Source organism: Ahaetulla prasina, chromosome 3, assembly GCF_028640845.1.
Source record: "Ahaetulla prasina isolate Xishuangbanna chromosome 3, ASM2864084v1, whole genome shotgun sequence".
Lineage (NCBI taxonomy): Eukaryota > Metazoa > Chordata > Lepidosauria > Squamata > Colubridae > Ahaetulla > Ahaetulla prasina.
Window position 1 is genome coordinate 88,068,352 of NC_080541.1, and position 15,331 is coordinate 88,083,682.

Sequence of the window (15,331 nt, forward strand, 5' to 3'; positions counted from 1 at the left end):
AATAAAGCATGTAATGGTAATTCAATGAGCATGACTGTATGCATCTTACATAGGAAGATGATTGCACACAAATACAGGAGGGTTGTAATTTCAAAAGATAAAGATAGATCTTATACTTCAGTATATATGCTAAAACACTTTCATGCACCTTACCAGACTTGGTAAGCCCTAATGTAACAACAAAACGAGGTGGGGGGGGTGTTCCTTAAATTTGATCTAAAGTTTCTAAAGAAATAGCCTGACTAGGTGGCTCAGTTGCTAAGACACCGAGCTTGTTGATCAGAAAGGTCGGAAGTTTGGTGGTTCGACTCCCTACTACAGGTTTCTTGCGTGAGCAAGATCCTAGATCAGGGGTCTCCAACCTTGACAACTTTAAGACTTCTGGAGTTCAACTCCCAGAATTGAATTCTGGGAGTTGAAGTCCACAAGTCTTAAAGTTGTCAAGGTTGGAGACCCCTGGACTAGATGACCTCCAAAGTCCCTTCCAACTCCGTTACTGCTACTGTCTGTAGCTTAGATGATTACATACAGGGCATGCTGTATTGAAAGGATTCAGACCATAGTGGCTTCATATGAAAGTGAAAAAAGAGTCACAACAAAACTAGACAAACTAATGATTGGTAGCTGGCTTCAAATAGCAGTTGTCATCATTGCTTTATCTGGAAAAAAATGATGGTCGTCTATTTCAATATATCACAATCTATGACTAAAACGACCTATGGATTAGTATGACACATGAACAACAGCTTCCTATAAAGCAGCTTCCTTCCTTCTGAATTGTTTCGTCTTAAAATATAGTTTGTCAAGTAGGTTTATGGCTCTACTCCTACTATGGAATAAGAGAAATGACCAAGGCCTTGGAACTCACTGTTTACAAATAGTTTGAGATTTGCAGCCTCAGCACCTGCTCTGAGCAAATCACAAATTTGTGGGTTCTTTTTATGACAACCATCGTGTTTATAGCAAATTAAGGTACGAGAAAGCCTTTTTTGTGTGTGAAAGGAGATGATGTTGCCTTCTTCACTTGACTGCAGCTCATTTTCTGAAATATGAGGGGGTTAATACATGGCAATTTTATTGCTAATAGAAAGCCTAGTCTATTCTTCCTTCTTGAATAGCTTTCCTGCTAACTTCAAAGGCGCCTGTTAGAATGAAAGTTGAATAGAGCCACAAAGAACAAATTACTCTGTCTTTGGTTAAATTAGTGATGAAACTATAACAGCTGAAGGGTGTGTGACCTGATCAGCCAGGAGGAATGATGAGAAGAATAATGAAAAGGAGAAAAAAAACAACAACTAATGCCTCTAATTTCAACTGACAGGCTTTCACCTCCTCACCGTGAAAATGACAAGGAAGAGAAGAAACAACGGCCATGCCAAGAAGGGTCGAGGACATATCCAGCCTATACCCTGTACCAACTGTGCCCATTGTGTCCCCAAGGATAAAGCTATTAAGAAGTTTGTCATCCGAAATATTGTAGAAGCAGCTGCAGTCCGAGATATCTCTGAAGCGAATGTCTTTGATTCCTACATGCTACTCAAACTCTATGTGAAGTTTCATTATTGTGTTAGCTGTGCTAGCCACAGCTAGGTGATGAGGAACCGATCCCGGAAGGACTGCGCTCCTTCTCCCTGGTTCAGGCCAGCAGGTGCTGCACTGAGACCACCCCCTCCACCTATGTATGGAGATGTTTTAAAAGATGTCAATTCCAAATATTGAGTCAATTAATACATTTACATTTTGTGGGGAAAAAATAATTTCAACTGTCAGAAACTGTTTTTCCCATATTCTACATCTTGGTATGGACAGAAACTTATCCTGGCAAGATAAGAATAAACAAACTACTACAATTGGTGCCCCAACTCAATATACTGCAATCCCAGTAGTGATTGTTATGGTGTATCACATAGTCAGCCAGATGTTCAGACTGGATTTGGCATTTTTATCCACTATTTCTTCCCAAGGACCTGAGGTAGGCAGATGTGGATGATTGATGGTGTCAAAGGTATAATTGCAGAATGTAAGCTATTCCGAATAAAGCTACCTTTTGCAATTGACTGACACTGATTTTGTCAATGACGATGGTGTACAAGTGGTGCTTCAGTTTTGGGATTGCATCCAGGCTGCCTATTAGTACTGGCATAGTACATTAGCTTCTTTTGCCACAGTCATTCTATTTCTATTTGTTGAACTTTGTATTTTGTTATCTTCTTCAGTTCTTTCTCTTCTCTTGTGCTGTCTCCAAATACTGTAATGTCTACTATCCAGATTATATTTGACTTTTTTTAATCAACAATTGTTAAATCTGGGGTATTATGTGGTAGGTGACTGTTGGTTTGAATTCTAAAGTCACAGAGTATATTAGCTTCTTCATTTTCTGTTACTTTCTCTACTTTATGGTCCCTTGTTGCAGGCAAATGGTATTTCTTGCAGAACTTCCAATGCACAATTGTTGCTATTTTGTCATGCTATTGTTTGTCATCGGTCTGGGCCAGGGTGAAATCTACTTACCTTTCCTAATGGTTTGCCAGTCACCTGGCTTGAGCCTGGACAATGCCTCCTTAGCGCCCGGACGGAACGCCTGCAAGGCCATTCGACGCAGGGTGGAAAGGGCAGAGAGGGCATGTCGGATGCCCTCCTCTGCCAAGTATTCTCAAACTGGGCTGCCGTGAATTGCGGGCCGTTGTCGGATACCAGCGTGTCAGGCAACCCGTGGGTTGCGAATAGGTGGCGAGGGCTGCGATTACTGCCTCGGCTGTCGTGGATTTCATGAGTATGATCTCCAACCATTTAGAGAAAGCGCCGACAACCACTAGGAAGGTTTGGCCGTGGAAAGGGCCAGCAAAATCAATGTGGATTCTGACCAGGGCGCTTGGGGTTTTTCCCATTCCCTGACTGGGGCCGTTGGGGGTAGAGGTCTGGACTCTTGGCAAGCCTGGCATTTTCCTACCCTCTCAGCAATCTCTGAGTCCATGAGTGGCCACCACACATAGCTTCTTGCTAGCCCCTTCATCCTTACGATCCCTGGGTGACCTCGTGGAGGAGGTCCAATACCCTTCCCTCAATTTCTCCGGGATTACCACCGATCACCCCATAGCAGGCACCCCTTGAGCCGAGAGCTCCTCACGTTTTTACAAATTCCTTAAACTGCTCGCGCAGCGGGCCACCCTCTTTGTACCCAACCGAGTACAGTCCTTAGCATAATGTCCCGGTATGATGCCCGAGCCACTTCCTTAGATGTGACTGGGCCAGAGTCCAAAGAGTCAATCAGCAGGATGGGCGTCCCCGGAGTGGGGTCTTCGATCGCCCCTGGCAGTGGGCATCTGCTTAACGCGTCCGCATGCCCCACTTCTTTTCCCGGTCGATGCTGCAGCTTGTAGGAATAAGCGGCTAAGAAAATAGTCCATCGGGTCAATCGTGGCGAAAGTGCCACAGGCGTTGGGCGGTCGCCTGCCAGTATTCCTAACAGCGGTCTGTGGTCAGTCACAATTTCAAAGTCTCGCCCAAAAACATATTCGTGAAATTTTTTTACCCCTGACACAATTGCTAGCGCTTCCTTATCTAACTGGCTATAGTTCCTCTCTGTGGAGGACATCGTTCTGGAGTAGAAGGCTATAGGGGCTTCTGTGCCGTTTGGAAGTCTGTGGCTGAGCACAGCCCCCACCCCGTAAGGGGAGGCATCGCAAACCAGCACTAAGGGCAATGAGCTATGATATTGGATGAGCAGGCTATCGCTCGAGAGCAGGTTTTTTACTGCTTCGAAAGCCCTACTTTCCGACTTTCCCCAAGACCAAACAGTATTTTTCCCTAGAAGCTTATGCAGCGGTTCAGCAACGGTCGCTTTGTTTTTTAAAAAAACCGCGTAAAAATTCACTAGCCCCAGGAATGCCTGTAGCTCTGTTTTGTTTTTGGGCGCTGGAGCCTTTCTAATTGCCTTGACCTTGCTCTCAGTGGGGTGAATTCCTTTCTTGTCTATTCGGTAGCCCAAGAATTCACGGATTCTACCCCTATCTGGCATTTGATCACTTTAACCTTTAGTCCGCTGACCGAAAATGCCCAGAACCTTTCTCAACGCTCCCCAATTCCTCTCGTTTTTTGATATCAATACATCATCGAAGTAGGGAACTACCCCTGGGAGCCCTTGCAGAAGTCGTTCCATTAAGTTTTGGAACAGCCCCGGTGCCACACTCACCCCAAATTGTAATCGGGTACACTTGAATGCACCCCTGTGAGTTACAATCGTTTGGGCTTCGGCTGTGTTGGCGTCCACGGGCAGTTGTTGGTAGGCTTGAGCCAAGTCTAACTTTGCAAAGACTTGCCCTTGCCCCAAAGAGTGCAGCAAGGGTTGCACCACGGAACCGGGTAAGCGCTTTTCTGTAAGGCTTTGTTAGCGCCGCCTTGTAGTCAGCGCAGATTCTAATTGACCCATCTGGTTTTACTGGGGTGACGATTGGCGCCTCCCACTTTGCGTGATCGACTGGCACCAAAATCCCTGATTTATGAGCTTATCTAGCTCCTTGGCAATTTTAGGTTTGAGGGCAAAGGACTCCCCTTGCCTTTAACCTAATGGGGGCTACCTGGGGGTCTAAGTTGAAGGAAATAGAGGTCCCCTTGTACTTGCCCAGGCAGTCCTTGAAGACATCTTCGAACTCATTCATGAGTATGTCTTTCAGGTTACAGTCACTTCTGTAGATGCCAGTCACTCCCATGCCCAGTGCGAAACCAGTCTAGTCCCAACAACCAGGCAGGGTCCCTTCGACGATCGTGATGGGCAGGGTCTTCTTGTGTGGTCCGACTCGACTCGGACAGAGGTGGTCCTCGAACAGGGATTCGATTCCCTTGGTAGTCGTGGACTCGTAGAGTTGTGTTTGCAGGTGGCGCTCATGACTGATGGCAGTGACTTCGCCAAAGTGTCCCAGGACATGATGGTGATGCTGACCCGGTGTCCACTTCAGTCGGCACCGTACTCCTTCTATTTTGGGTTTGGTGAAGATCTTCTTCTCCACTCGGGTTGAGGCGCGCCTATGACCACAGTCGTTTGGTTGAATCCGCGCCTTTTTGTTTGAGCCAATCGCTGGTCGCCTTGCCGATCCGCGCCTGATTGGCCGATTTGAATTTTCGGCGGGAAGGTTGGGGAGCTCGACAGACTTGAGCTAGGTGCCCTTTCTTCTCGCATCACCGACATGTTGCGTCCTTAAACTTGCAGCGTTGGCGCTGGTGTTGACCTCCGCAACTTCCGCATTCGTCCCGGTCCTCTTTTCGCGTTTCTCGGTTCGCAGACCCTTCCTCATCCTCACCGTCGGATTCGGTCTGGATCTCTTCTTGGTGCACCGGGTTGACTTTGTGCTCGCCTTTGGTGTGAGAGGCTTTTGCAGTGTCTCCGCCGCTTGGGTGGACATTTCATGCGCCTGGCTTCGTCCCAGGCGTTTGCCAGCGCAGATTGCTTTTCGATAGCAGCCGCCTCCCGCATCGCATGTCTCGGACCCCCTGATGAGTTGCTCCAGCAGCACCTCGTCCAGGTCTCGGTACCCACAGTCTTTGGAGGCTTTCCGCAGGGCGGCCATGTAGTCGCCGATGGATTCGCCTCTAGCTGTCGGCGCTCCAAATTCAAAACGCCGACGATTTGGACGGCGTTGGAAATGGTTTTTAGCAGGGTTTGCAGAGTTTGCCACGATACCGATTGTATCGGCGTTGGCTCTGCCAGGGCTTCCGCGATGTCGATGACCTCGGGACCGCAGTGGCTCAAGAAGTATGCCCTTTTGCGGTTGTCTGGAACTCCTTGCAGTTCGTTGGCTTCTAGAAAGCTTTCGAAACGGGTCATGTACGTTCCCCATTTCTCTCTAGCTGGGTCAAACGGTGCGGGCGGAGTGTAACTGGCCATCTCCGCTTTTCTGCCCTGTGTTTGCTGGGTTCGGTTCTTCCGTGCTTCAGCTCGGTTCTGGTGCTCCTTAGCCTCGGTATCCCACCCTCGTCGCCAGTGTTAAGTTCGGGAAGTAACGAGGCTGGAGACCAGGGTAGTGACAACAGCTCTTTAATATATGGTGAACCCAGCGACGAAGCTGGGGAAAAACAACCCTTTATATACTGTTTAACCGGCGGCTTCAACCAATCAGCAACGTGCTTGTTTCCCGCCAAAATATTTAAAGATACATAACAGACTCAATTAGTACATTTACAAGTGGAGGAAAATAATTTCAACTGTCAGAAACTGTTTTTCCCATATTCTACATCTTGGTATGGACAGAAACTTATCCTGGCAAGATAAGAATAAACAAACTACTACAATTGGTGCCCCAACTCAATATACTGCAATCCCAGTAGTGATTGTTATGGTGTATCACATAATCAGCCAGATGTTCAGACTGGATTTGGCATTTTTATCCACTATTTCTTCCCAAGGACCTGAGGTAGGCAGATGTGGATGATTGATGGTGTCAAAGGTATAATTGCAGAATGTAAGCTATTCCGAATAAAGCTACCTTTTGCAATTGACTGACACTGATTTTGTCAATGACGATGGTGTACAAGTGGTGCTTTAGTTTTGGGATTGCATCCAGGCTGCCTATTAGTACTGGCATAGTACATTAGCTTCTTTTGCCACAGTCGTTCTATTTCTATTTGTTGAACTTTGTATTTTGTTATCTTCTTCAGTTCTTTCTCTTCTCTTGTGCTGTCTCCAAATACTGTAATGTCTACTATCCAGATTATATTTGACTTTTTTTTTAATCAACAATTGTTAAATCTGGGGTATTATGTGGCAGGTGCCTGTCGGTTTGAATTCTAAAGTCCCAGAGTACTTTAGCTTCTTCATTCTCTATTACTTTCTCTATTTTATGCCCGCACCAGTTATTGTTTGCAGGCAAATGGTATTTCTTGCAGATCTTCCAATGTACCATTGTTGCTACTTTGTCATGCTATTGTTTGTCATCGGTCTGGGCCAGGGGTGAAATCTACTTACCTTTCCTAATGGTTTGAAAGTGACTGCTTCATGCACACGTGCATCACATGCAATTTAGGACCCTCTGCACATGCATAAAGCCTTCTGCCAATGCACAGAGGGTAAAAACCAGGAAGTAACGACAACCGGGCATTTGGGCAGAACCTTGCGCTGCTGCTGCTACCGATTCCCTGAACCACCCGCCGTCACCGCTACTGGTTCGGCTGAACCGGTCCAAACCAGTAGCATTTCACCTCTGGTCTGGGCAATCTTTTTGCAGTGGCTATAACCAAATGGCCCACTTCAGCATCTTTGCAGAGATGGCACTTGCTGTCTATCATTCTCTTTTCAGTTCTGCACTTGTATGGATTGGTTCTTAGGGCTTTGTCTTATGCAAGCAGAATTAGCCCTTCTGGCTCTTTCTTTAATTTTAACTTTTGTTTTTCAAAAAACAAAACAAAATAAAAAAACAGCCAATAGTCCAGAGTCCTGTAGCCAAGTTTTCCCAAATGTGCAGGAATTCCAATACCTAGCATGATTCATGTTAACTCAAGTGATGACTGAGCCAGTATGGGTTTCTGAAATTTACATCTCACCATATTTTTTATGGGAGAGAAACTCTATATCTGACTCCTGTGATGAGATCTGTCCAATGCTGTATAGCTTTCATCTTCCTCAGAGCACACAAGCCGTTCAGCCACATCAAGGTGATGCTTCACTGGGGGTTGATGATTGTTATTAATTTGGTGCATTCAAGTCAGTTTTGTCTATTCAATTAATACATAGTAATTTTCGTGCAGTTTTCTTGGCAACATTTTAAGCAATAGTTGGCCATTGTCTTCTTCCATTGCCTTCTTCCTAGGGTGGATAAAGACTGGTTCAAAATAACTCAGCTGGAATTATGCCTAAGGCAGGACAAAAACTCCTAGGCATCCAATCTATGGCCTGGTGCCTTTAACCTGTACACTATACTCTGAGAGATGTGTAGGTCAGTTAAAGTTCATTCTATCTCATTCATATAGTTGCCTCTCAGCAAATTTATTTTTATTTTTAATTAAATAAAGAAAACATTTATCTATTTATTTACTCATTCATTTATTCAATTTCTATAGCTGCCCATCTCAGTCAAGTGATTCTAGTTAGCTTACCATTCTAAAACTACAAAACATTTTAAAACAATAAAAAATCCAAGGAATAAATCTACTGTATAAACCAAGATGTTAACCAATATAACAGTAAAAACAAGAAATGGGGTCCTTAACACATTCTGAGCCCCAAGGCAGGTACCCAGTCTTGTTTTTAGAGCCTTAGGAAAAGCCAAATTCGTAGAATTGTAGGAATCATTCTGACCTCCAGGGAGAAACTATTCCACAAAGCAGGTACTACAGCAGAGAAGGACCACCTTCTAGTTCCCACCAATTTACAGTCTTTAGCTGACAAAGGATGTGGTGGCTTTGTGGGTAAGAGATGCTGAGCTTGTTGATTGAAAGGTCAGCAGTTCAGCAGTTCGAATCCCTAGTGTCATGTAATGGGGTGAGCTCCCGTTACTTGTCCCAGCTTCTGCCAACCTAGCAGTTCGAAAGCATGTAAAAATGCAAGTAGAAAAATAGGGACCACCTTTGGTGGGAAGGTAACAGCGTTCCGTGCCCTTTGACATTTAGTCATGCCCGTCACATGACCACGGAGAAGTCTTCGGACAACACTGGCTCTTTGGCTTTGAAACAGAGATAAGCACCATCCCTTAGAGTCAGGAATGACTAGTACAAACCTTTACCTTTACCTAGCTGACAACATGTGCAGTATTTCAAATCTGCTGGATTGAATTGGATGAGTAGAGATTCTTGGAAAAAGATGGTGCTCTAGGGCAACGGCTCCCAACCTTTTTAACACTAGGGACTGGTTCTGTGGAGGCAATTTTTTCTGCGGATCAGAGCAGGCAAGATTTTGCATGCTGCCTGCATCCTGCGGATGGGGCTTTGCTTGTTTTTGCGGCCTGGTTTCTGGCATGTCGTGGTTTGGTGCTGGACCACAGATCGGGGGTTAGGGACCCCTGCCCTTGGGAGCCCAGTCCCAAGCCATGCAGTTATTGCTATACAGATCTTTGATACAACTTTCCACAATTTAGGCACACATTTTTCTAATGATTTACAAATGCAAATCTCCTGATCTATATTTGTTTCTACGTTGCAATGCTATATTACAATACTTTTGATACAAGATGCAAATCAAATGCGTTTTATCAAGCACATTTTATATAGACTTTAAGGTACTGTTAGCCATCCTAAAAATATGCAAAGAAATGATCTCTCCAAAATATGTTGGTTGTACAAGCTTCTTTCTCCTAGAATGATGAAAGCCAGCAGATGTGGTTCAATGCTACAGTTCACGCTGTTGTCAGAATCCTGACATTTTGGAGTAAAAGATGTATGCACACATTATTAGAATGTACAAGCATGGATGTTGAGATCTTAGTCTACTGAAAGTAGCACTGTGCTGAACAATTTGACATTTTTTGTGCTCTTGTTCTATTAAGTGGAAGAATTACCATGGAATTCTTGGGTGGAACATAGTATTATGCACTTATTTAGTCACAAGAAGGCTATAACATATCCCATCATCCATTAATTGTGTCTCCAACTATAGCCATTTGTTATGGTGGAAAGCACATCGCACTGTGATGATAAAAATTCTGCCTTACTAATGGTGCAAGACTACTACAAAAGGGTGGGGATTGCACAGTGGCGATATATACACATTACATCATCTTGATCTTGTTATGGCTAGGAATGGACATCTGTATCTCCAGGAGCTGATAGGCTTTTTGGCTTCCCCCACATCCGTTATATCCAACAATTGGGAAAGGCAGACAATTAAACAGGCTTCAAAGCTTGTTTGCTTGCAGTGAGAATAGAATAGAATAGAATAGAATAGAATAGAATAGAATAGAATAGAATAGAATAGAATAGAATAGAATAGAATAGAACTTTTTATTGGCCAAGTGTGATTGGACACACAAGGAGTTTGTCTTGGTGCATATGCTCTCAGTGTAGATAAAAGAAAAGATACGTTCATCAAGAATTCTAAGGTGCAATACTTAATGGTACTCATATGGTACAAATAAACATCAGGAAACAATATAAATATAAATCATAAGGATACAAGCAACATAGTTACAGTCATATAGTCATAAGTGGAAGGAGATGGGTGATGGGGACGATGAGAAGATTAATAGTAGTGCAGATCACTATCAAACTATTTACTAAATCTGCACTACTATTAATCTTCTCATTGAGGGAATTGTTTAGCAGAGTGATGGCATTTGGGGGAAAAACTGTTCTTGTGTCTAGCTGTTCTGGTGCGCAGTGCTCTATAGCGTCGTTTTGAGGGTAGGAGTTGAAACAGTTTATGTCCAGGATATGAGGGGTCTATAAATATAAGTTTGAATACACCACAAGACTTTCCTCGGAGATTCTTTCACTTCTTTTTTCTTTCCAAGAAGTTTTCTAGCTATTATGGTTAAGTTGGGGAGAAGGAAAAAAAAAAAAGACAATTTGAGTATTGTACAATGGGGAGTTTCAGCAAACTGGTTCTTGTCAAGCTAAAAGGCTCAGAATAAACAGTGCAAAAATGAAGAGCATGCATATGCAAGTAAGTTCCAGCTGAATAACTTTGGAATAACTTGCAGAGACTGGATACTGTGAATTTAATGTTGGAATACATTCATCGTTCTGAGGTTTGTCAGTAATTTGATAAAGCATGGCTGCCCTAGACCTGTTGGGCAGGGCAGACAAGCAGCGGGACTTGACCACCTGATGTGACTTGGTTGGCAATTTTTGAAAGATAACATCCCTGAGATGTAAAATATGGACACATTGCCTCAGAGGTATGAAAATAAAACTAGAGAGCTGTAGGTCCAGGAAAGAATGAAACATGAGTCTTTTTTTTTTTTCATTTGGCAGGGAATATAAATTTGATAAATATAAATCATATAAATTTGATAAATGAAATAAAAATAAATATTCAAAGAAGGATCTTGATTCATATTAACAGTCATTGATAACAGAACAATGTTTTCAAATAATTGATCTGATTATTTCCGCTATTATGGCTATTTTTCAGAAGGATTCTATATTTTAACTAAATTAGTCCTTGTTCATTGATCAGTCATTTTAGGAATAGAGAAAGGGCAAAATTAAGTTTATTGCAGTTCCATTAGCATTATACCTAACGGCTCAAAATGGAAGTTGTGTTAGAATTCTTTGGGGTAATATCATTTTTTTCCCCATATATGCAAGTTTATGTAAAAGATCTAGAGAAAAATGCAAAGCAATGTGGAATGTGAATAGAATTGCCCATTTGGAGAGGGTATTAAAAAGCGTTACTTTATTTTTTCCTCCCATTTTGAGTTAGAAAGAAGTCAGTTTAATTTTAACATGTATGACCCCCATGTGGCATTCCTTCTAAACCAACAAAACCTCCAATAAAGTTGGAATTAAATCAGAATTTGGAAATCAGTGGCTGAAAAAGGGGCAAGAATCAATTTAATTATCTTAAATCTTATAGGTATATTTATTATCCTTCTTCCAACTGTTTTTTTTTATTTCAGTTCAGTGCTTTCTTTAAAGAAAGCTGCTTTTGCTTTCAAAGACTGATGATTGGGTACTCTACTGATGCCTTAGGATTTTTGTGTGATTTCTGTATTAAAACTCAATAGTAGCAGTGCAAAGTAGCGGAAGATAAATTCCATGTTAAAGGATCTGATATTTGCTTTTGTCCATTTACATACTGGGAAAAAAGAGAAGGGTAATAAAAATCTAGATATTTTTTTTTAAAGAATGAAAATGCCAGCACTATTTGATTAGCTAATTAAATTAATAAGTTTTACTTAATTAAATCAAATTAATTGAAAGGATAAATTCACTTCACTGAATAAGGGACTTGGGTATAGTTAATGTGTCACAGCTTAATTAATAGTGGAGTAATATCCTAGATGGATGCTATGAGATGCCTACAATTGTCCACTTTCTTCAGAAAGAGAAAGAACTGTTTGAAAGAGGAAGGCAAAAGGAGATACCAGAAAACAGAGAGGGATATCAGGAAGGCAGGTGAAATGAAACATTTTCACTTTCTTCTCTGTGCTGTTCTCTAGCTTCTCTTCTACTGATTTCCAGCAACTGATACCCAGCCCCTGAGACCCCTGAGAAAAGGAAGTTCCCATTTTTGGTTGTTGGAAGAAATGTCAATCTGGATTCAGCTCCAAGTGGGGAAAAAGACACTGGAAACATGGAGAGATGGTTTTTAACGGTGAACAGGATCACATGCCTTGATGATTATTATATAATCTTTTTGTATGATGTTGTGACAAAATAAAATAAAATAAAATAAAAAAATAAAAATGATGTTGGGGGGAAAAGGGCAGAGATGCTGAGAGTCCCTGAGCTTAAAGCCCTCTGTTGGGCTTTAAATTTGAGCTTGTATTCTAATTGGTTGTCAGACTCCCATGGGGCCATGCAGGGGCAACTCTGTAGGCTATCCTGTGTCCCAAGCTTGGTTGAGTCTCGCTGGGTGATGCAATCTCCCCCAGGTGCCATGTGGTGAGTTCTGTTGCTAGATGGGTAGAGGGCTAATCCTACCTTTGTTGGATCTTGGATGAGGGCATTTGCCTATAAATAGACTAGCTATCTCTTTATCTCTTAAGTGTGGATGTCTGCTGTGGGCTGCTGAGGATGGTGGGAGCTATTAAGAGTGAGTCTGCTTCCTGCCTAAAAATATGTTTCTCCATTTCTCATCCAGGGAAATATAATATTCTGCCTTTTTAATATTTCCTAGAATATTTCATTTTCCTAGGAGAGGAGTGGCTGCTAACTTCCTACATGGTGAACAGACTGTAATCATATATCATTTATCTTGGAATAAGCCCCATTTAACTCAATGATGTTTTCTTTTTGAAAGACATGTAGAGTGTCAGCAGTTCCTAGGAACCAAAACCAAATTCTACCACAGAAAGAGTGATTTGCCATGTCTCTCTAGCTTAACGTTCCCCTAAGGTAGATAGTTTTGCTGCATCTGTGCCAGAAATGTGGCAGAACTGAATGATTCAATCGCATTCAGTGGAAAAGGACAGCAGAATGACCTGCCCATTGGGTCTCTGCATGAGTGCCTGTTCTAGGCACTATAGGATACCTATAGTAGATTTCCAATGGAAGATGGTGTTTTCAATTATGTAGATGGCACATGATGTACATCAGAGGTGGGTTTCAGCAGGTTCTGACGAGTTCTGGAGAACTGGTAATGGAAATTTTGAGTAGTTCGGAGAACCAGTAGTAAAAATCCTTACTAACCCCACCCCCATCTATTCTCTGCCTCCTGAGTCCCAGCTGATCCAGAGGAAATGAGGATTTTGCAGTATCCGTCCCCTGTATTGGGGAGAAAATGGAACAGTGGTGAAATGTAAAATTTGTTACTACTGGTTCTGTGGGCGTGGCATGGTGGGGGGTGTAATGTGACTGGGTGAGCATGGCCAACTTTTTTTTTACTTTTAAAAGCATTTTTTCTACAACCTCTTCAGCCAAAGAGGTTGTAAAAAAAATGCTTTTAAAGGCTCCTCTGACAATCCCAGCTGAGCCTTGTGATCATCAGAGGCTTTTTCTTTTATGTTTAAAAGCATTTTTTCAGCTGAAGAAAAAATGCTTTTAAAAGTAAAAAACAAAACCTTTGATGATCGCGCAGCTCAGCTGGGCATGGGGTGGAGGCAGGGATTTTTGCTACTGGTTCTCCGAATAACCCGCTGCCATCGCTACCGGATCAGGCAATCCGCTCTGAACCGGAAGCATTTCACCCCTCGAATGGAGATTTTACAGTATCCTTCCCCTGCAGTGGGGTGGGAATGGAGATTTTACAGTATCCTTCCCTTTCCTTGCCATGCCCATGCCACGCCCACCAAGCCACACCCACAGAACCGGTAGTAAAAAAAATTTAAAACCACCACTGATGTACAATATATAAAAACAAAACATTCTCTCCCCTCAAGCAGTTGGTAGAGATAGAAGTCATACACAGGGGCATGACTTAATGCAAAATTTGCATCTTTCTCTTCTGAGAGCTTAAGGCAAGCTAGATTGTATCCTGATCTATCTAGGGGAATGGAAAATTGAGATTCAAAAGTTAGCTGCAACTGCAGCATTTAATTATTTCCGCTCTCAAGTTAATGTTGTTTAATCTTTACGGTGCTATTACGTTGTAATTTCCCCTCAAAAGACATGTCCAGAATAAAAAATCATATTGAAATAGGGAAGGGTCATGTATGTATCATCTACTAAAAAGTTAAGGAGTTCTTGGTCTTAAACTGGCCGAAGAACATGTTAATTTTACTTTGGAAAAGAAACCTGGGGTTTTAAATGTACCTATCAGAGGTTTAAGAAACCAGTCAATTTATAAAGAATGCTAGACTTGGTTGCTTTTTTGGGGTGGGGGAGGAAGAGGAGAGACACATCCCTTCTCACAAACACACCTTTTACATTTTTAGTTGTTTTGCAACCTTGCAAGTGAAACAGCACAGATTTCAGATATATAAGGACAATTGTATCGTTTGATCTGACAAACATATTCTAAAAGGGCAGGCTGGCCACCTGAAACAGAGCCATCAAAGTTTTGCCTGGTCTGTCTGCTACCGATACAACCTCATTCATTCATCATCTAGATGTCTCTTCTCCAGGGACTGAAGTCTGGAACTCAAACCCTGTTTAGTTAGTTAGTTTGATTTTCAGTGCAGGTACAAACTCCAAATTGTATTGTCCTTGAGAAAAATGTCTCTGTGGTTGAGTTAACCTAGTGTTTCTTAACCTTAAGATGTGTGGACTCCAGCTCCCATAATTCTAGGCTCCTCATGATGGTTGGGAATTCTGGGAGTTGAAGTCTACATATCTTTAAATGGTCAAGGTTGAGAAACACTGACTTAAGCTATCCAAATTTATTTAAAAGTACATTTTTTTCCATGAGACTCTTAAAGGATGTTGCCTCATAGAGATCCATTTATCATGGTGAAAGGATTTCTCTTGTGACACCCCAAATTTAATGCTATCACCTCTCTCCAGAACAGATTTCAATTTTAATTTCCATTTCCAATTAAGTTTAATATTTTTGGAATGCCTCCTATTTGGAAAGGGTGATTATCATTTGGGCTTGATGACGATTAGGGATTTTAAATTTTTATTTATTCATGAAGGTGATGGGCTTTCTTGGCTCAATCGCCATCTCTCAGGTACATGTATTTCTTCAAATAACTTTAAAAAGAAAAAAAAACATTAAATTAGCATACATAAGCCCCAGGTATAATTTTTTACTCTTTAATATGAGCAAACCTTCCAATGGTGGGTGTTTATAGAACATCTGGTG

General features: G+C 42.2%; 1 pseudogene; it reads left to right on the forward strand.

Moving 5' to 3' along the window:
- Positions 1-1,334: 1,334 nt before the first annotated feature.
- Positions 1,335-1,719, forward strand: LOC131194972 (small ribosomal subunit protein eS26-like; annotated as a pseudogene).
- The last annotated feature ends 13,612 nt before the right edge of the window (positions 1,720-15,331 follow it).